This window comes from Solanum lycopersicum, chromosome 7 (genome assembly GCF_036512215.1).
Source record: "Solanum lycopersicum chromosome 7, SLM_r2.1".
Taxonomy (NCBI): domain Eukaryota; kingdom Viridiplantae; phylum Streptophyta; class Magnoliopsida; order Solanales; family Solanaceae; genus Solanum; species Solanum lycopersicum.
Window position 1 is genome coordinate 49,377,849 of NC_090806.1, and position 22,063 is coordinate 49,399,911.

Here is a 22,063-nt window from a genome sequence, read left to right on the forward strand (position 1 = left end):
AACAAAAAAAATATGATAATTAATTTTCAATTGCAACCTAATTTTCTAAAATAAATAACTTGCAATATCAATATTTAAAACAACCAATATTATTATGAAAAATCATAAAAGTTACTTCTCGATTCACATATCCTACTATATAATTCATTGTTGTACATTTTATACATTTACATATGACATAAAAATAAAACATACAGTATCTTCAAACTCCTACTTAATCAATATAATTTTTGTTTTGTTAAAAACAATGAAGAAAAAAACACAAAATTTGAATTTAATGTTAAAAATTTTTAGGTGACGATTTTTGGGCTTCTGTGGCGACTGATGTCGCCACTAAAAGTCTAGTTCTTTTGTAGTGAATCCTAGTTGTCGATGCTTAGGTGAAAGGATTAGTCCCACATGGCTTGCCAAGTCAATAAAAGTATGGGTGTTAACTCTTGAGGGTATATGTGGTCTCTAAGGAAAAAATTAGGGCATTTTTTATCCCAAAATGTAATGAAGGGTTTCTGTTTTATTAAAAATATATATGTAAAGTGAAAATGACTAAGTTTCAAAAAAAATTAATCTTATGATTTAAGAGAAATCGACCTTTCAAATTAACAGAGCCGCCACTTGATTTTTTAGTAATTTCAAGAAAGTTAAAATTTATTTTTCAAAAGATTTAAAAACAGATAAAAACGGATTGAAAGGGGTTCGAAGTTCAAATATACATTCCGAGAAGGTGCTAGGCCCTCGGAATGCCCGCTAACTCGCGGTTGACTAGCGATTTGACTAAAAATGACTTTCATATAATTTTTCATGTTTTGACTAAAAGATAAAGTTCTTTTATTTAGTTATCACAAATGGACTTGGGCCCAAAATTCTTTAAGATTTAGGCCCTTTTTGTCCACATTTTCCATGATATACACCAAGTGTATATTTGATGTATACATCACGTATACTACCGATTCTTGGAATCCCTAGCCTGTATTTTATTTGAATTCGATGTCCCTGCACGTTTCACCTGCATTTTCACGTTTCGCACCCATCTGTGCTATATTCCAGCTGTATATCAGTGTATACAGATGATATATCACTGCGTTTTAGGCCCTTTGGGGCTGCAAAAATGAATTTCCAGCAGTATCTGATGTATTCAACCTGCACACCTTTGAGTTTTCCTTATTTACACATGTAATATCAATTTCCACACACGTATCATGGTGTTTTGGACCATATATCGCTATATACAACAGCATATCAACACTTATTTTAGCTTTTTGGAACTTGCAAGCTCCATTTCCAGCCTTTGTTTTAAGGTTTTTGCTCTACACAATAGCAATCTGGCTGACTCGAAGGCGACAAGAGATTTGAGCCTTCATGGCTCGAATATAAGAATGCAACTAAAGAACTCCGTTATGAACTCGGAGGAGGTTCATACAACAAATTGGTAAAAAAGAGAGAATTAGTATCCGTATCAAAGTAAAACTAATGGAACAAATCAAGACGAAAACATAACAAAAGGTCTTTTGAGAAACAAACAAAACAATGAAAGAAGAAAGCATAAAACCAAAAAAGATTAGGCAAAAGAATGAACAGTGGCTATATGGGAAACCAAAACAAACCAAATTAATAAATGGCAAACAATGGCAATCATAGATTTTCATGTAGAAGCAACTTGCATGCGTACTTTAAGTGAAATTATCGGAATGAGGATATCGAACTAACTCCATAAGTGAAGAGCTTGGTTATGCTAGTTCATTATGTTAAGGGGCATGCTCTTTGAACACAACAAATAGTCGAGTCATTTAGAGGAAAATATTAACATACTCGATAAACTAAACATGTCAGCCATACTAAACCTACATCACATTTGAGATTCATTTTCAGAACAAGGAAAAACATTTGAACGACTTGACACTAGGACAAGCAGCCTGCTGCAGGTTTCAATCCCCTTTTAGAACGAAATAGTCATAGCTAAACGCACACACGGAGCAAGCAGAAATCCATAAAATAGGAGACCCATAGAGAGAGGATAAAACGACTTCTTTGATACTTAAGGATATATAGCAAAACGAGAAAATATTTAGCTAAACAGAGATGGACTAGAAGCATGATGTTTAACAAATGAAAAGTCCAATCTTAAGGCAAGCATAATAGCCATTAGCTCGAAGAAACACAAAACAACAATGTAAGCTAGATAGACACCAAATCATTTTGAAAACGGAAATAAATGACAATAATAGCTTAAAAAACAGATTCTATTACTACACAATAGCCAGCGACGAGTCCGAAGATAGAAAAAAATAGATCACCCACTCTATCATGTAGACGACTACTCTACACTCTCATCAACAACATATTAAGAGCAAGGGATACTTAAAAGGGAAATGGAAGATTACCTTCAGAGGGGCAGCAGAACAAGGACAATAGTGAACCTGAAAGAGTACCGACTTCTGCACCCTAAGAATGACACCGAGAAGACTTGGATGAATGAAATAAAGTGAACCAAACTGAGATTAAAGGAATATCTCCAAGAACTTCGGATTTAAATGGTTTCCTCTTCTTAACAATTAGTATTTCACTCAACTTTTTAGCTCACTATTTCAGAAAAAATTTATTGATATTTCTAATGCTTTTAAATAAAAAAATTGGGGGAAACGGATCACTAATTGATGAGAGAGGGAATCTCTTCCAATTCAAATTCTCAAAAAAAAAATTCACTAAATTTGATAAACAACCTTTTTCTGAAATTCTAACTCTATTCTGAAAAGGGAAAGCGGAATGGACGATTAAAATCGATCTCCCGTCCTTGGTATCGATGTGGCATGATCTCGCGCTAAGGGGGACGAAGGAAGTAGCTGGAAACGCACAAAAGTTGCAGCCGAAAGTACTGTCCAAAGCAGAATGGGATAGAGGAAGAAGACGTTGGGACGTGCGGATCACGCGCGGTTGGTATTGTTAATACCTCCCATGTAACACCATCAATGGGACCTTCGCGTTTTCTACTCACGTGTGTCGTTCTTCCTTGTTGTTGTCCGCGTTTGGCACTTTGGGAAAAGTCTTGGAACAGCAGATTGTTCTGGACTCTCTGCTAAGGAAGAGAAGGGTTTGGGCCGGGTCAACTGAAAAGGCATGGGCTGGGGTGATTTGGGGAAATTGGGTTGAAATTTTCTATGGTGGACTGGGTTTTAAGTTCAATCTTTGGGCCTGAGATTTGGCAAGACCTGGGTGCTAAAAGAAAATTACAAAGGCCCACATTCGGTCTTGGCATAGCCAAGTGAAACTAAATCAGCCAAATTGAGTTGAAATCAGCTAAAATTAGATGAGATGAGTTATTATAATTAACTAACGGGCTTCTTAATTTTAACAAAATAAAAATAAAAAATAAAATCATTAATTTAATTACAAACTAGTGATTCAAAACAAAAATAAAACCATAACTTAAAATAAACCAATTTAATAAATTATCTACTAAAATCTTTTGAGATGATTTTTTGAAATGTATATAAAATGTGCTAATTGCATATAAAATTACATAAATCATATATTTCGTAAAAATTATAAAAGTAAACCATTTTATTTTGTGTAAATTTTGTAACTTCATAAATCTATTTATTTCAAATAGTTTAGAATTTGAGAAGCTCGTTAGTTAATTTACATCAGGGGAGGTCAAAATTGGGTGTCAACTGTCCCTTTTTTGACTTGGACTGATGCAAGAAGTTCAAGAAAAATGAAATTGACCAATTCGATTTTGACCGACCACAAATTAATTTTTCTGACAATATTTGGTATGGACTTTAGGAATTATGGCCGAGCCCTGGAAATGGGTTTCCTACATATCTCAGGCTGAATGAGAATTCAAACCACTTGTAGTTCTACACGCTTGATTTAACGCACGAGTTGAAAGAATTCAAGGGTCATTTCGATACCGAATTATGAAGGGACGGAAATGCTCAAGAATAAGATTTAAGAGTGAATGTTGGAATACAGCCGAGTTTTCATCACCGAGCTCGCCTACATATACTTATAGTTTAGGAATCAGGCTATTTGTGGTTCGAATAGATTGGTTGAAAAGGAAATCTATTATTCTAGATAACCTTTGGCTCTGGACAAGTGGCAAAATTAAACGAGTATGAAAAGGAGGCTTGTAACTTCTTAGCCGTGAATGTGGCGCGCTTCACACCCATAATTAAGAGTTTACACGGATATAATTTTCAAGGCTCTTGGCGCATTATCACTCAGATTGGAAGCTTGCTTCCGGCAGATATCAAGGTTTCTGGATGGGAAACTGAAACTGACAAAACCCAAAGAAAAACCCACATGCCTTCCGATAGGGGTTTGGTTTGATTGTGGTGGAAGCCACTCCTCTGCTCGCGTCCTAAAATTTTGACAATCCTCTCTGGACTATGTCTCAGTTCGCTGCTTAAAAAATTTCCACGTTGTGCTGCATCCTTTTTTATGTCGTCCGCACATGTGGTATCTTTTGGAGAATTCATCCTTTCGAATGCTCTCGAAAAAGGTTGAGATAAAACTCGTCAACATAAAAATGTAATTAATATGGGAGACAATGTCTTTTACCATGTCTAAACTTAATTGTTCTCCTCGACATTTGACGCCAACTCGATTGGTTTGACGTAAAGCAAATAAAGCTTATGTCTTGTGTTGGCAATATAATCTTCAATGTATTCTTCATTTGATGTCAACATAAAGGAAAGTTGATGAGGTGTGCTCGTATTTCTCTTGATGTCGTCTTGTATGCTCTTCTTGATGTTTACTTTTATCAAAATAAAAGAATGCAGTTGATGCCGATGGATAAATATTTCTCTTGGGATGCACGATTTCCTTTTCTGGCAGTGCATGACTTCTTGCGGGGCATTAATATTTTCCCCCGATGCGTAAATTTCTGCGAAGTATGAAATATTCTCATGATGCATAACTTTTTTACGAGGCATGAAATCCTCTTGCGATGCATAAATTTCAATGAGGCATGGAATCTTCTCATGGTGCATAAACTTCTGCGAGGTATGAAATCTTCTCGCGATGCAAAAATTTCTGCGAGGTATGAAATCTTCTCGCGATGCATAAATTTCAAAAAGGCATGGAATCTTCTCGTGATGCATAAATTTCTATGAGATATAAAATCTTCTCGCGATGCATAATATTCTACGAGGTATGAAATCTTCTCGTGATGCATAAATTTCTGTGAGGTATGAAATCTTCTCGCAATGCACAAATTTCTTCCAGGTATGCAATCTTCTCGCGATGCTTGAATATTAACTCGCGATGCATGAATATTGACTTGCGATGCATGATTTTCCAGATTCATGGATATTGACTTGCAATGCATGATCTTTTGCGATGCATGGATATTGACTCGCGAAGCATGATCTTTCGCGATGCATGGATATTGACTGGCGATGCATGATCTTCCACAGGACATGAATATCTTCCTGTGATGCACAGATATTAACTCTTGATGTCATCCTTGGTACTAAATGAAAATAGTGCTTCAATCGAAAAACATAATGATCTTCTGGTTTCTTTCTGGATAATCATGATGATAATGGTAAAAAGACTACTTCAAGATAGTATATCGTCTTGATCGCCAATAAAATAACTGACCCCTCCGGGTTATGCATAATATCATATCCGACATTATGGTGCAAATGACGTCCTTTATGGAAACCGAAACTCTTTCTTGATATTTCGCTTGATTTACCTTCGAATCTAGCTCGACGTTCTTAATAAATGTCATGTTGTTGGAAATTGATTGAAATAAACAATTCATATTCTCAAGTCTCCAACATAAGCGATATATAATGATTCTTGCTTCTAGGAAAACTATTGATTTTTGGATAGTTTTTTTCCTCCTTTGACTTCTTCATATTCATAAATCGAAAGAATTTGCTGATTTCATAGCAAATCTATAAACCTGCATCCACATAATAATTGTTAGTTTTAAAAATGAATTGATCTGTGTCGATTTCTTCAGTTGTCTGCTCCTTCTCCTGCTATCTATGGTTGATTTCTCGATCTCCTGAATCTTGATAGATAAGACAAAATATTTTATGCCAAAACAAATAAAACGTTAAAGGAAAAATTTAAGAGAAATAAATTTTCGAGAAATAGTATCTGAAAAAGGTCACTTCTAAGTCATGTTATATCAGGCTTAACAAACTTCTTTGAGCCTGAAGCGTGGAGGTTTATCTGATTATTCATTGGGGAGTTTTTAGAGTCACTCTGGACTTGTAGATAAACCCATGCTAAAATTTTAAGGCCATCCTCAAAATTTCTCTCTCAGTTAACTGTCTTGCTTATCTTTCCACTGAAACTGAGTAGATCGTGGAATTTTTGAGATATTCTCAAAAATTCTGTCATATCTCAAAAATTATGTCCTAGTTACAAATCTCAAAATATCTTCAGTCTTGACTTGCTGAGGAAGAATCTTCTTCTCGAGAATTTTCGAGTCCCTCTCAAAAAATTTGTCCCTGTTTCTATTGTAAAGAGGAATAGAAATCTTACAAGAGATATGACCGAACCCTTGTGGCGCCTACGTATCCCGTTGAGGCAGGAATCAGGTCAAACATAGTTCCCCCTTAAAGGTTAACGAAAGAGAAATTTACAAAGAAACCGACCGAGGGCGATACAGGCCGCCTACGTATCTCATTCTTGAGAATTCAGGTCGAACTTAGTTCAAATACAATGAAATAATTAAAGGGAATAAATGGGGTGACCGAGACCGACATAGGCCGCCTACGTATCTCATTCTTGAGAATTCAGGTCAGACGTAGTTCGTTACAAGAGGGACAAAATTTAAACCAAGCAAATACAAGCAGATAGAACAATTACAAGTAAATGATAGGAATAAAAACTAAAACTTTACACATAATATCTCTTGACAGTATCTGAGTTGATCGGTTTTTGTCACGCGGTGCCATACATCTCCGACAGGACCAAAGCACCTCCAGATAATACTTTGCGAACCATGTAAGGACCTTACCAATTTGGTGCGAATTTTCCTTTGTACTCGTCTTGATAAGGGAAAATGTGCTTAAGGACCAACTGACCAATTTCAAAAGTTCTAGCTCTGACTCTCTTGTGGAAAGCACGAATCATTCTCTGTCAACATAATTGACCATGACAAATGACAATCATTATCTTCTCGTCAATCAAAGTTAACTGATCAGTTCTCTTGCTGACGCATTCAGCATTACTCAACTCAGCTTCTTGGATAATTCTCAAAGATGGTATCTCCACTTCAGCCGGTATGACTGCTTGTGTTCCATATACTAGCAAGTATGGGGTAACTCCAGTCGATGAATGGACAGTCGCCCGATAACCCAATAAAGCGTATGGAAACATCTCGTGCCAACCTCGGTAATTGTCAATCATTTTTCTCAGAATCTTCTTGATATTCTTATCGGCGACCTCTACAGCTCCATTCAATTGGGGACGATAAAAGGTTGAATTCCGGTGCGTGATCTTAAATTGCTCACATATATGTCTCATCAAGTGACTATTAAGATTTGCACAATTATCTATAGTGATTGATTCTGGTACTCCGAACCTGCATATCAAATTGTTGCGAACAAAATCAGCCACAACTTTCTTGGTTACCGACATGTAAGAAGTTGATTCCACCCACTTGGTGAAATAATTAATGGCAACCAAAATAAAAATGTGTCCATTAGAAGCGGCTGGCTCTATCAGACCGATGACATCTATACCCCAAGCTACAAACGGCCAAGGTGAGCTCATAGCCTTAAGTTTGTGAGGTGGCACTCGGATCAAATCACCGTGCACTTGACATTTATGGCATTTTTGCACAAACTTGAAACAATCGTTCTCCATAGTCATCCAAAAATACTCGGCTCGAAGGATATTTCTTTCCAAAGTAAGCACATTCATATGCGTACCACAAACTCCAACATGTATATGTTCAATAAGCTTCACAACTTCAACAGCATCAACACATCTGAGAAGACCCAAATCTGGGGTCCTCATATAAAGGACTTCTCCACTTAAGAAAAAGTTGAGGGCCATGCGGAGTATCGACTTTTTCTGGTTGGATGTAGCATCTTCTGGATAAGTTCTGGACTCCAAATACTTCTTTATATCAAAATACCAAGGCAAACCGTCTGGTTCCGCTTCAACATGTGAACAATGGACCGGACGTTCCTTCAGTTCTATATCCAACGGATTAATGTAATCTGTATCCGGATGTTTAATCATTGAAGCGATGGTGGCGAGAGCATCGGCCAACTCATTTGGTATTCTGGGAGTATGTCTGAATTCGATCTTACGAAACCCATTGCACAACTTCTGCACATATTGTACGTAAGGTATAATCTTTGGATTCTTCACAACCCATTCTCCTTGAACTTGATAAATAAACAAGTCTGAATATCCAATAACTAGCAACTCTTGGACATTCATGACAGTGTCCATTTTCAAACCAAGAACACAAGCTTCATACTCAACCATGTTGTTCGTGTAATTAAATCGGAGCTTAGCTGCCATGGGATAGTGCTGACCAGATCCGACACTAAGACCACCCCAATACCTTTCCCTTGGTGATTTGTCGCTCCATCAAAGAATAGTCTCCAACCTAGATATGCTTCAGAAATATCTTTACCCACAAATGACAATTTTTCATCGTGAAAATAAGTCTTGATCGGTTCATACTCTTCATCAACGGGATTTTCTGCAAGATGATCAGCCAAAGCCTGTGCTTTTATCGCCTTCTGAGTTACATACACAATATCAAACTCACTCAACAACATTTTCCACTCGCCTTTTGGAAGATATACTTCAACGGGTCCATTCTGGAAATGAGGTATGTAGTATAAGAAGACAGACAATGTTTCAACTTATGTGCAAGCCAAGTCAAAGCACAACACGTCCTCTCTAACAAAGTGTAACGAGACTCGTATGGAGTAAACTTCTTGCTTATATAATAGATAGCCTTCTCCATTTTTCCTGTCTCGTTATGTTGACCAAGTAAGTATCCAAATACACTATCAGAGATGGACAAATACAACAACAATAGACTCCCTTCTCGCGGAGGGACCAATACCGACGGATTGGAAAAATAGTTCTTGATAGCATAAAAAGCAGTCTGATACTCTTCAGTCCACTTTGTCGTAGCGTCTTCCTTCAACAGCTTGAAGATAGGATCACCTCCTTCTTAGTCCTATGCGGAGGTAACTCTTAAATCGCCTTAATCTTGGAAGGATCCAGATCAATACCTCTTCTACTGACTATAAATCCCAACAACTTGTTGGCTTGTACTCTAAAATCACATTTAGGGGGATTCAACTTCAAGTTATACCGACGCAGATGATCAAAGATCTTCTTCAAATGTTTAAAGTGGTCCGAACACTCGCTGGATTTGATTATAACATCATCCACATACACCTCAATCTACTTATGAATCATTTCATGAAATATGGTTGCATAACCCTCATATAGGTATAACTAACACTCTTGAGTCCAAATGGCATCACTCTGTAATGATATACACCACAAGGGGTGATAAAAGGTGTCTATTCTGCGTCTTCTTCATCCATCAAAATCTAATCATAACCTACATAACAATCCACAAATGACTATATTTCATGTTTAGCATAGTTATCAATCAGAATGTGAATGTTCGGGAATGGAAAATTATGCTTAGGGATGGCTTTGTTGAGATCTCTGTAGTCGACACAAATGCTGATCTTCTCGTCTTTTTTGGCGACCGGAACAACATTGGCCAACCAAGTCGGGTATTGTGTCACTTCCATCAATCGAGACTCTATCTGCTTGGTGATCTCTTCTTTAATCTTTAAACTTAACTCAGGCTTGAATTTCCTAGTTTTTTGCTTCACCGGACTGAACCCTGGATTAATCGGCAATTTGTGAGACACAACATTGGTACTCAACCCTAGCATGTCGCTGACTTCCAAGACGAACACGTTAATGTACTCGGTGAGTAAATGAATTAGGTCTTTTCTTTGAGTTTCATTTAAGTGAATGTTGATCTTAACCTCTTTAACGCACTCTAGGTCTCCCGGATTTACCCTTTCCATTTCCTCTAGATTCGTCTTATGCTGGTTTTCAAACTGCCGAAAATTCTTGGTAATATATTCTGGTTCCTCACTTTCTTCATCTTAATCATCAACCTCGTCATCACTTGCCTCATTTTGTTCACTCAGCTCATGATAAGACACGACATTGGCAAGTTTAAAACTTACATTACTGAAACCATAAACAAACAAAGTTAAGAAAGAAAAGTATAATAAATGAGTAAATAAACAAATTTTAAAATAAAAGAGGCTTCCATTCAAATTGGAAAACGGTGCAAACTTTGTCCATAGCATAGGGTCAAGTTGCCTTTTGAAACATCACGATGGAAAATTAAAAATTCAAACAGTTATGAAAAATGCAAAATGGTAGGTCTCGGGCCTCTTCAGGACTACCACTGATTTAAATATGCATAAAACGATGCCCTACTACCAAAGAGTTTGAGCGATTAAGATGGGGGTGGAGGTCCAGTTCTACAGCATCTCTCCTAGCTCAGCATCACGGAATCCTTTCAGCTCAACCTCTTCTTCAATGATAGCATCAATCTCTTCAAAAAGGCCACAAATTCCTTCCCAAAGTTCCTCTTGCTTGGCATATTCACAGACTGGAAAGGATTAATATAGATGAGGGATTGGCTTGGACAATGCTTGATCCTTCTTCTTCTTTGTCTTCTGATCATCATTTGTGGGGACGTACCCCAAGCCATACCTTGCTCCTTTGACGGAAACTTGAATGGGCTGAACAATTCCTAAGGGATTCCTTCCCAATCTGAAACTTGGTTCTAATCCACTTTGCAACATCACGGGAGCAATCATCTTATACACAGAAGGCGTGAGAGGTTCTGGGGCCAAGACTTAACCGGTGGTATTTACCAACTCCACCATGTATAAATCAGTACCTCGAGACACTTCATCGATAATCGGCGCCTGTCTGCAAGAATGAATACCTTCTCCATAAATGACTAGCTCTTCGTTTTTCCAAACGAATTTCATCATTTGATGCAGGATAGAAGGCGCAGCTCTAGCCATGTGAATAAAAGGTCTTCCCAGAAGAATGTTAAGCCGATATCGATGTCCAAGACTTGAAACTGTGCACTTAATTCTGCTGGACCCATTTGGATGTACATATTCACCGCTCCCAACGTATCTTTCTGTACTCTGTCCAAGGCTTTTACATTGACTTGGTTTTGTTCCAGCTTTCCCAAGTCAAACTTTAGTTGCCTTAATGTTGACAACAGGAAAATGTTCAGACCTGATCCATCGTCCACCAGGATGCAATTTATGACTTTGTCGCGGCATACGACAATGATGTCCAATGCCTTGTTGTGTGACCTCCCTTTAAAAGGCAACTCATCGTCTCAGAAACTAATCTGATTCCCTCGGATGACTTGGTTAATCATAGCGGCCACATTATCGCTGCTTGTTCCAGCGGACACAAATGTATCATGAATATCCTTCATCAAAGCCTACCTGTTCGATTGAGAACTCATCAGCAAGGCCCATACAGAAATCTGGGCTGGAGTCCTCTCCAAATGCTTGACAATAGAATAATCTTTCGGTTGTTTTCTTCTCCAGCTTATTGGCCTTTTAGCTTGATCCTTCTTTTGACCTCCAAGAGCAAGCTCCTCAGGAGTATAACATCTTCCGGATCGGGTCATGCCTTGTGCAACAGCAATCTCAATCACAAATTTTGTCTTAATAAGAGTTTTTTATGGCACCAAGGCAACAACTTTTGCAGGTGTCAGGATCACAAACTCTTTTTTCTCTTTGACACTTAATGAGGCCACAACATTTTCTAGATCGTCATGCACACAAATTGAGTTATCACCTTAGTCACACATCAATCATCGTATGTCTCTATCATGTTGATATTGACGCCTCCATGATTCGACAAAGGGTTGGTGTTGACATTAGGCACGGCTGTTTGAATAGAGACCACCTCTTGGTCGATCAGATCTTGATTCTTATGCTTAAGGTTAATACAATCTTCAGTATCATGTCCAATACTGTTGGAATGATAAGCACACCTTTGATCAGGCCAATAGATCTTAGAACTGGTATCCACCGGTTTGGGCCTCATTAGATGGATATACCCGGTCGTAGTCAGTCGCTCGTACACCTTTGTTCGTCTTTCAGCGAGCGTAGTGAAGTTCCTTTAAGGCTTCTTCCCTAATCTGGGTCAAGGAGGATCATAACTGCCTTGTTGGGGAGGAGGCACCTGTTGATAACTTCTTGTATTTGGACGGGGAACTTGGCTTCTAGGATATGGATTTGTTTTGTAGTTTGGCGATGGAGCTTGATAATTCGGATGGGGATTTTGGTATAGTGGAGCTTGGACTTGATAAAGAAGAGGGGGTTCTCTAAAGCTCGACTACACGTTAGCGCAGTTGGAAGCAACACCTTGATAATAAGGAGATGGAATTTCGTAATATGAAGGATGGTTTTTGTATATGGGAGATGGATTTTGGTAAATTGGAGGTAGATTTTGGTAAATGGGATATGGACTTTGGTAAATGGGAGGTGGATTATTTTTCTGACTAGCCTGATAAGAGTTTTGAGAAGGTCGAGAACGACCTTGGGAGTGGGAGTACTAAGATCTTCTTGGGTTTTTTTTGCCCTCATATGAAACAACAGCCACGTATTCTCTCTTCTTTTTCAACAACCCTGAAGATCCAGGCGATGTGGCTACACGGGCTATCTTTCCTGATTTTAAACCATCTTCGATAGTCTCATCAATCTTGACTATCTCGGCAAATTTCACTCCCACAAGCAGCATGATTCGGTCGTAATATTCGGACTCTTGCACCTGCATGAAATCTTCAATGATTTTTTTCCAGACATGGGCGGTTTTACCCTTGCCGCTTCTTTTCTCCACCTATAGGTAAACTCCCTATAACTCTCGGTTGATTTTTGTTTCTTCTTATCCAAACAATATCGATTTGGAACAATTTCTACGTTGTAAGTGAATTGATCGATAAAATCTTTGGCCAATGCATTCCAGCTAGGCTATTGCCTGGTTTCGTGCAAGGTAAACCATTCAAGAGCTTCTCCGCACGGGCTTTGGCTGAAGAGACACATCAATAAAGTTTCATCCCTACCAACTCCAACAAGCTTGTCGCGGTAGGCTCTCAAAGGAGCCATAGGGTTCCCCACTTCTCCGAAAGTATCAAATTTTGGAATTTTGAACCCTTCTAGAAGGTCCAAATTTGGATGAATACATAAGTCTTCATAACTAAGCCCGGGATATCAGGGACACTTTGAAGATCCTTCATGGCTTTCTTGATCTCTTCTTTTATATCGACCTTTGCCTCTACCTTTGCCCTCCATTCTCTTACCTGTTCCTCGTACTTGTCTAGCTCAAAATTGTGCACTTCATGCTCAACATGGACGGGAATTTGGAAAGTGGTTCTTTTAGATAAGGGTGGAGCTGTGGAGGGACTCTGGGCATTTTGAGCAGTTTGATAATTCTGTGGGTAAGTCTGAGGATTGGTATTCTAATTTAAGTGGTGGTGGGGTGTTTGGAGATCGAAAGTATTTTGGTTTTGATTTTGTGATGGTGGAGCGGTTTGATGGTGGGTGTTTTGAGGATGGGTGACATTTAGGGGTGGGTGTTTTGAGGAGTAGGTAGAGTTTGGTAGGATGCGAAAGCATATTGGGGATTTTGGGTAGTCAAATCTATAACCGACGGATTCTGAGAAGGTGTAGATGGTTGGTTCTGTGCTGGATCCATATTTTAAGATGGGAAGTAGATTGGAGGTCTCCCCTCAGCAACGTTAGCAGCAAAACCTGTCTGAGGCAGATCCTGTCTCTTTTGCATTTCAACTCTTATTTCAGCAATTTGCTTCATCAATTGCAGAATCAATTCATTCTGGTTCTCTATGGTGGGTTGAGCCATCACAACGTCGGTAAGACTTACTTCTTCGTTACTGTTTCCCATGACTGTCTTTCTTTCGTCTGAGCTTTGTCTAGGGAAGAAATCTGCGGGACCTTTCGATCTAGTGAGATAGGGATGATCTGCCAGCTTTTTATCGACACGGATAAGTTTCAAAGTACCTAGGAAGGAAAATAACTCAAAGGCAGGTTTGTCAGTGTAGATTCAAAATACAAAACAGAAAATATCACACAGAGAGCAGATAAACACACAAGTTTCTTTGTTTGAGGATATCTTAAACTCACGAGTAAGGACAGAAACACATTTTTTAACAAGCAGGAGTTTGCTTGTTTTAGTTTTGACATTGTCTCAGAAAGGCTAAATCACGTTGAGCTAAGGTCTTCTTGCATCTGCTCTTTGACGTCCGTTGATATGGTCATATCTTCTCGTAACATAAAGGGGGAGAATAAAAATTTTTAAAGACAGGGGCCAGGACTTGGAAGGCTGCCTACGTATCTCACAAGGAGAAGTCAGGCCCAACATAATTCGAGTACAAAAGGGAAATATTTTCATTCATTCATTCGTTGGGATTACAAGGAAATGGAAAAACAACAAAGCTTTAAAGATATGCTAATGACTCCATCTCAGTCACTTTCTTCTCTTCGTCATCCTCATCTTATCCACGGGGAACGGTCTCAACTTGAATCTTTCTCATGTTGATGAGGGATTCGAGGTCGTGGCAAAAGTCGAGACATTTTTTCAATGTTGTGGTCTGTGGTGTGATGATATTAGGGACAACACTTTCGGATTTCGTGCTGAATAGAGTATTGCATGTCCATATTCTTGTAGTAATGGGTAAAGAAACCATTTTGAACCAAATCCAAGTAGATTTCCCTCATTGTTTTCTTGAAAGGTGTGAATGAGCAATGAAAGAATCTGATTCGCTCTGTGACCGGTATGTCAAGACGTGGTTCATCACATGCAAGATTGACGTCGTCACCCCAAGTGTTAGGAGTACTATCCATACTGAATAAATAACGGACTGCGTTTTTTAACCCAATACACTCATCTATTGTATGCCCTTTCTCCGTGGAATGACATTCACATGTCTTGTGGAGATCTCTTAATCCCACTTGGGGGGACGTTTTCTTAACGGGTCTTAGCAGGCCCTTAGACCTATAGTGTTCAAAAACGAGAGCGCACGAGATGATCTTCATCTTCTTCCGGCCTTCATGCAGATATGCCTCAAGAGAAATTTTGCTTTGCCAGATGTCCCTCGAAAGAAGGTGGGCGGGCAAGTAACTCCTCATAACTTTCCTCCTCGTAACTTTCTTCATTGATTTCCTCTTTGAGGATCTCAGGAGGAAATAATAATTCATATAAACATTTTCTGCGCTGCTTCTGCCTATTGGTCCTCTCTTCTTCACTTGGTTTTGCTTGGATACCCTTTCCCTTGTCCATAGCGGCAATTTTGCCTTTCTGAGACAGTAGAGTAATGCTTAGGATTCGGAGATGAGATTTGTCTTTTGAGTGAGAAATTTAAGACTCAGACGGTTTTGGTCAGACATTTGTGGTAGTGACTTCTGTATATTTCTTCTGGAAATTTCTGGATAGGAGTGGATTTCCGATATCTTCATTCATAAAAACATAGCACATAAGCATTTAAACACACATATATCACGTCTTAATCATGCTTGTGACCCTTTTATGCCAAGGGTAGGCCTAACGAATTGAAGGATGTATATGTCATTTGAAATATTTCATTCCCCTAAAACTCAAATTTATACAAATTTAAATAAAGATGAATGGGTATACATATTGGGGAAAACGGGATACAAAATCAGTCCCACGCAGGGGTACAATCCTATACTATGCTTCCATGAAACCTTCGATGTTGAATATATCGTCTCCAGATGCCAACGTCTTGGGATAGTAGCTTGTGAAACTTTCTTCAACTAGTATAAATTATGATCTAATTCTTACCCCACTAGACAATGATTTTTCAAACAACATATGCATCCTTCAAATTTAAACACATAACTATGAACGTTCGTTTAGGCCGTAAGCCGTTTTGGACTCATGGTGGTCTTCTAATGGGCCTAACATGCCTTGGGTGTTGGATCGTCCTAGTTCAAATGCTCCTGAATTCGAGATTTTGGTTCGGCTCTACGCTAGTTGACTAGGATTGACTTTTGAAAAAGACCGGGAACCCAAACAGATAATTTGGGCTGAAACTTGCAACAACCGTTGGACGTATAACAAACCAATAAATTGCCTCTAACTCTGGAAGAAGGTGAGTATAAAAAAAACCGGTTGCAATTTCGCAAACCATCCTTTAATATACTATATAATATATAACAGAATATGCCATTAAATGCAATGCCAATTTCTAATTTAAACAAATTAATCACATATAAGCAATTTAATGATAGCAATTAGTCAAAATAGTCAAATCCTTTTGGTTAGAACTTAATTAATCCCCAGCGGAGTGGCCATTTCTGTTTTATTAAAAATATATATGTAAAGTAAAAAACTGACTAAGTTTCGAAAAAATCAATAAATCTTACGATTTAAGAAAAATCGATCTTTCAAATTAACAGAGCCGCCACTTGATTTTTTAGTAAAAATCAAGAAGACATAAAATTTACTTTCAAAAAATTTTAAAAAAGATAAAAATCGATGGAAAAGGGTTCGAAGTTCAAATATACATTCCGAGAAGGTGTTAGGCACTCGGATTGCCCCCTAACTCGCGGTTGACCGGCAATTTGACTAAAAATGATTTTTCATAAAAAAAAATTAGGTTTTGACTAAAAAATAAAGTTCTTTTATTTACTTATTATCATTTTCATTTTTAATTAACTATATTTTAGGGGAAAGTAACTATATATATATATATATATATATATATATATATATATATATATATATAAATTTTATCTGTAGGAAATTAGTAAAATTCAACCAAAGTTTAAGTCAATTTAATAATACATAAATAAAGAGGGAAAATGAGGGGAGTATTTGAACTTGGATCAATTACCCAAATTCCATTAAATTGGGCATTTAGACCACCTATCCTAATTCTAAAATTATCACAAATGGACTTGGGCCCAAAATTCTTTAAGCTTTAGGCCCTTTTTGTCCCCATTTCCATGATATACACCAAGTGTATATTTGACGTATACATCACGTATATTGGTTTTTTGGAATTCCGAGCCTGTCTTTTATTTGAATTCGATGTCCCTGCACGTTTCACCTGCATTTTCACTTTTTGCACCCATCTGTGCTATATTCCAGCTGGTATATCACTGCGTTTTAGGCCCTTTGGGGCTGCAAAAAAATAATTTTCAGCACAATATTCTGTATTCAACCTGCACACCTTTGATTTTATTTATTTCCACCTATAATATCGATTTCCACACAAGTATCATGGTGTTTTGACCATATATCGCTATATAAACAGCATACAAACACTTATTTTAGCTTTTTGGAGCTTGCAAGCTCCATTTCCAGCCTCCATTTAAGGTTTTTTGCTTTACACAACAACAATCTGGCTCACTCGAAGATGACAAGAGATTTTTGAGCCTTCATGGCTCGAATATGAGAATGCAACTAAAGAACTCCGTTATGAACTCGGAGGAGGTTCATACAACAAATTGGTAAAAAAAAAAAGAGAATTAGTATCCGTATCAAAGTAGAACTAATGAAACAAATCAATATGAAAAACATAACAAAAGGTCTTTTGAGAAACTAAAACAAAATAATGATCGAAGAAAGCATAAAACAAAAAAAAATTTAGGCAAAAAAATGAACAGTGGCTATATTGGAAACCAAAACAAACCAACTTAATAAATGGCAAACATTGGCAATCACAAATTTTCATGTATAAGCAACTTGCACATGTACTTTAAGTGAAATTATCGGAATGAGGAAATCGAACTAACTCCATAAGTGAAGAGCTTGGTGATGCTAGTTCATTATGTTAAGAGGCATGCACTTTGAACACAACAATTAGCCGAGTCATTTAGAGGAAAATATTAACATATTCAATAAACTGAACATGTCAGACATACTAAACCTACATCACATTTGAGATTCATTTTCGGAATAAGGAAAAAAAATTGAACGAGTTGACATCCAAACAACAGCCTGTTGGAGGTTTCAATCCCCTTTTAGAACGAAATAGTGATGGCTAAACACACACACGGAGCAAGGCAGAAATCCATAAAATAGGACTCATAGAGAGAGGATAAAACGACTTCTTTGACGCTTAAGGATATATAGCAAAAAAAGAGAATATTTTTGCTAAATAGAGATGGACTAGAAGCATGATGTTTAACAAATTAAAAGTTCAATCTTAAGACCAACATAATAGCCATGAGCTCGAAGAAACACAAAACAACAATGTAAGCTAGACAGACACCAAAACGTTTTGAAAACGAAAATAAACAACGATAATAGCCTTATCAAACAGATTCTATTACTACACAATAGCCAGCGACGAGTTCAAAGATGGCAAAAAAAAAATAGATCACCCACTCTATCATGTAGACGACTCTACACTCTCATGAACAACATATTAAGAACAAGGGATACTTAAAGGGAAATGCAAGATTACCTTCAGAGGGGCAGAAGAACAAGGACGATAGCGAGCCTGAAAAGTACCGACTTCCGCACCCAAAGAATGACTCCGAGAAGACTTGGATGAATGAAATAGAGTGAACCAAACTGAGATTAAATGAATATCTCCAAGAACTTCGGATTTAAATGGCTTCCTCTTTTTAACACTTAGCTAGACTCTCAAGATTTTCTCAATATTTCACTCAAATTTTTAGCTCATTGTTTCGGAAAAATTTTATTAATATTTGTGATTCTTTCAAAGAAAAAATTTTCCCCTTTTTTTTTCGTATCTAACTCTGAAAGAAGGTGAGTATGAACTGATGAGTGAGGGGTTCTCTTCCAATTCAAATTCTCAAAAAAAAAAAAAAAACTTCACTAAATCGGATAAGCAACCTTTTTCTGAAATTCTCACTCTATTCTGAAAAGGGAAAGGGGAATGCACGATTAAGATCGATCTCCCGTCCTTGGCGTCGATGTGGCAAGATCTCGCGCTAAGGGGGACGAAACAAGCAGCTGGAAATGCACAAAAGATGAAGCCTAAAGTACTGTCCAGAACATAATGGGATAGAGGAAGAAGAAGTTGGGACGTACGGATGAAGCGTCGTTGGTGCTGTGAATACCTCCCATGTAACGCCATCAATGGGACCTTTGCGTTTGCTACTCACGCGTGTCATTCTTCCTCGTTGTTGTCTGCGTTTGGCACTTTTTAGGAGAAGTCTTGGAACAGCAGGCTGTTTTGGACTCTCTGCTAAGGAAGAGAAGGGTTTGGGCCGGGTCAACTTAAAAGGCATGGGCTGGGGTGATTTGGGGAAATTGGGTTGAAATTTTCTATGGGCGACTGGGTTTTAAGTTCAATCTTTGGGTCTGAGATTTGGCAAGACCTGGGTGCTAAAAGAAAATTACAAAGGCCCACATTCGGTCTTGGCATAGCCAAGTGAAACTAAATCAGCCAAATTGAGTTGAAATCGGCAAAAATTAGATGAGATGAGTTAGTATAATTAACTAACGAGCTTCTTAATTTTAACGAAACAAAAACAAAAAATAAACTCATTAATTTAATTACAAACTAGTGATTCAAAACAAAAATAAAACCACAACTTAAATAAACCGATTTAATAAATTATCTACTAAAATCTTTTGAGATGATTTTTTGAAATGTATTAAAATGTGCTAATTGCATACAAAATTACGTAAATCATATATTTCGTAAAAATTATAAAAGTAAACCATTTTATTTTGTATATATTTTTAAACTTTAAAAATCTAATTATTTCAAATAGTTTGGAATTTGAGAAGCTCGTTAATTAATTTACATCGGGGGAGGTCAAAATTGGGTGTCAACAATTAGTGGTTTATTTCACATAGTTAGGGGCAATTTTTACCGTTACACTACATAAAAAATGATCACTAGCGGCAATGAAATTAATTACCGCTAAATGTATATTTTTAGCGGCAATTAACACTCTTTAATTTGTATATGTACTAAAGCCTTTAGCGACATTGGTTCTAGTGACACTTCAAAATATTTGAAGTTGTTAATTATTGTTATTTATAATATTTCGACGTTATTTTTAAATAATATGTTATTTTCTCTGTTCTTATTTATATGGCATAAGTAAAATTTGAAGAGCCCACCAAATTTTATATATATTTTAAAAATATCTTAATTATTAAATATTGTAATTTATACTCCCTCACATTTTTATTTAATGTCACTATTTTTTATTTTCTGTGCATAAAGAAATTAAATAAGTTTACTATGCTATGTACCTTGTGTTATTTTTTTTTGAAGTCAACTTTTCAATCAATGGATATGAATTAATCTATTTTGATTAATTCATTTGACCAGTGAACATGAATATTTCACTGAATTTGTTTAGGTTGTTGAAATATATACTTTGAAAGGTAATAGCTCACAAGAGTAAAATAGGAAGAATATTGTAACTTATGCATTGATTTTATGAAATGACAAACATTATGGACCAATTATTTATAGTAAAGATGTCATATAAAAAGAAACGAAGAGAATATATCTTAATTCTCTATTTGTATGATACCGATAGAGAATTAATTTATACTCACTTTGTTCCTATTTATATGTCACTGTTTTAAAATTCATGTGCATTAATAAACTAAGTGAGTTTACTATTCTATCCTTATTGTTTTTTGAAGTCAAGTTTTTTTTTTGACAATTTATATTTGATCAATAAACATGAATTGTTCACTTAGTTTATATATAAATATTCAAGACTAATAACTCACAATAATAAATTGAAATTATAGTGTTATTAATATTTAATTTTATAAAATGACAAATATTATATATTATCTCTTTTTAATAAGAATGACATATCGATCCCGCTTAAAATGACTTGTCTGAAGAAGATGTCTTTGATTTCACCATGTAACACATGATTGATAGGAAAAGCTTAGCCGCATAGGGACAGTTTTGACAAGAAGTACAAATAATTGTATTGTAGCTACACTGAAGTTCCTTTTCAGCCAACTACAATGCTCTATAACATAAGAAAATTGACTAAATTGACCTCATTCAAATTAAATTTACTTCAAGCACACATGTTGACCACCTTATGTGTACTGACGGAATGTTGTAGACTCTTATTAATAAGTAGTAATAGTAAATACAGTAATAGGGTAATATATTTTAACAATCAATTAAGCATCATCCACAACAATAATTTTAAAAAGATAAATGTGTATTATATCTTGACCATTTATTATGTGCTAATTAAATTGTAAAATTTTGGAGGATATAAAAAACTTTCATTAAAAAAGATTCGTTGTAATAAAAAGTAGACAAACAATTAGATAGATATATAAAAATCACGGTATGTGATGTTGAGTCTGTATAATATGAATGTTAACGAAAAGATGCAGAATATTAACAATCATTGTATGTTATGTAGTATGTAATATATGAACGTAAAGAAAGGCTCAAATATTAACAAACATTTTATGTTATGTTGAGTCTATAATATATGACCGTAAACAAAAGAGGCAAAATATTAACAATCATTGTATGTTATGTTCCGCTAAGAAAAGGTGCAAAATGATAATTACAGAAAACACAAAAATAAAAAAATATAATGGTCAATCCATACACAGTAGGTAGTATTTTCAATGTGAAGATAATATGCATCGGAAACCCCTTTATTGGTCGAGCAATCATATGAATAATATTTATGTTTTTTCAGATAGAAGAATACGCTACTGTGTTCGTCATTTAGCATAGGAAAGAATATCTTGTTTTCAAACCCAACATCAGAACATTGTTTCAAATACCCAGAACTGCGGTTTACAAACGTAGTCTTTCCATTCAGATCAAACAATCTCTCTCGATTAGTGACTGTGTATTTCCTTACTTGTAAGATATGTTCAATATCCATACAATAAATTATAATCAAATACTCGTTATCAGAGTCTTCAACTGCATATATCCTTTTTAATTTCTTTTTGTTCCTCACTAGTAAAGTTTATACAAAAAAAAGTACAAACTAAGTCGTTCAACAGT

The 22,063-nt window shown here is 36.5% G+C and overlaps 2 long non-coding RNA genes across 2 annotated transcripts; both read right to left on the reverse strand.

The window, feature by feature from the left end:
- Positions 1–766: 766 nt before the first annotated feature.
- On the reverse strand, positions 767–3,362 carry LOC112941829 (uncharacterized). Its single transcript, XR_003247456.2, has 2 exons — positions 2,718–3,362; positions 767–2,439 (listed from the first exon to the last, which is right to left on the reverse strand). It is a non-coding gene; the product is annotated as an uncharacterized lncRNA (long non-coding RNA).
- A 13,508-nt stretch (positions 3,363–16,870) lies between these two features.
- LOC101244599 (uncharacterized) lies at positions 16,871–19,252 on the reverse strand. Its single transcript, XR_011210689.1, has 3 exons — positions 19,123–19,252; positions 18,530–19,044; positions 16,871–17,241 (listed from the first exon to the last, which is right to left on the reverse strand). It is a non-coding gene; the product is annotated as an uncharacterized lncRNA (long non-coding RNA).
- Between the last annotated feature and the right edge of the window lie 2,811 nt (positions 19,253–22,063).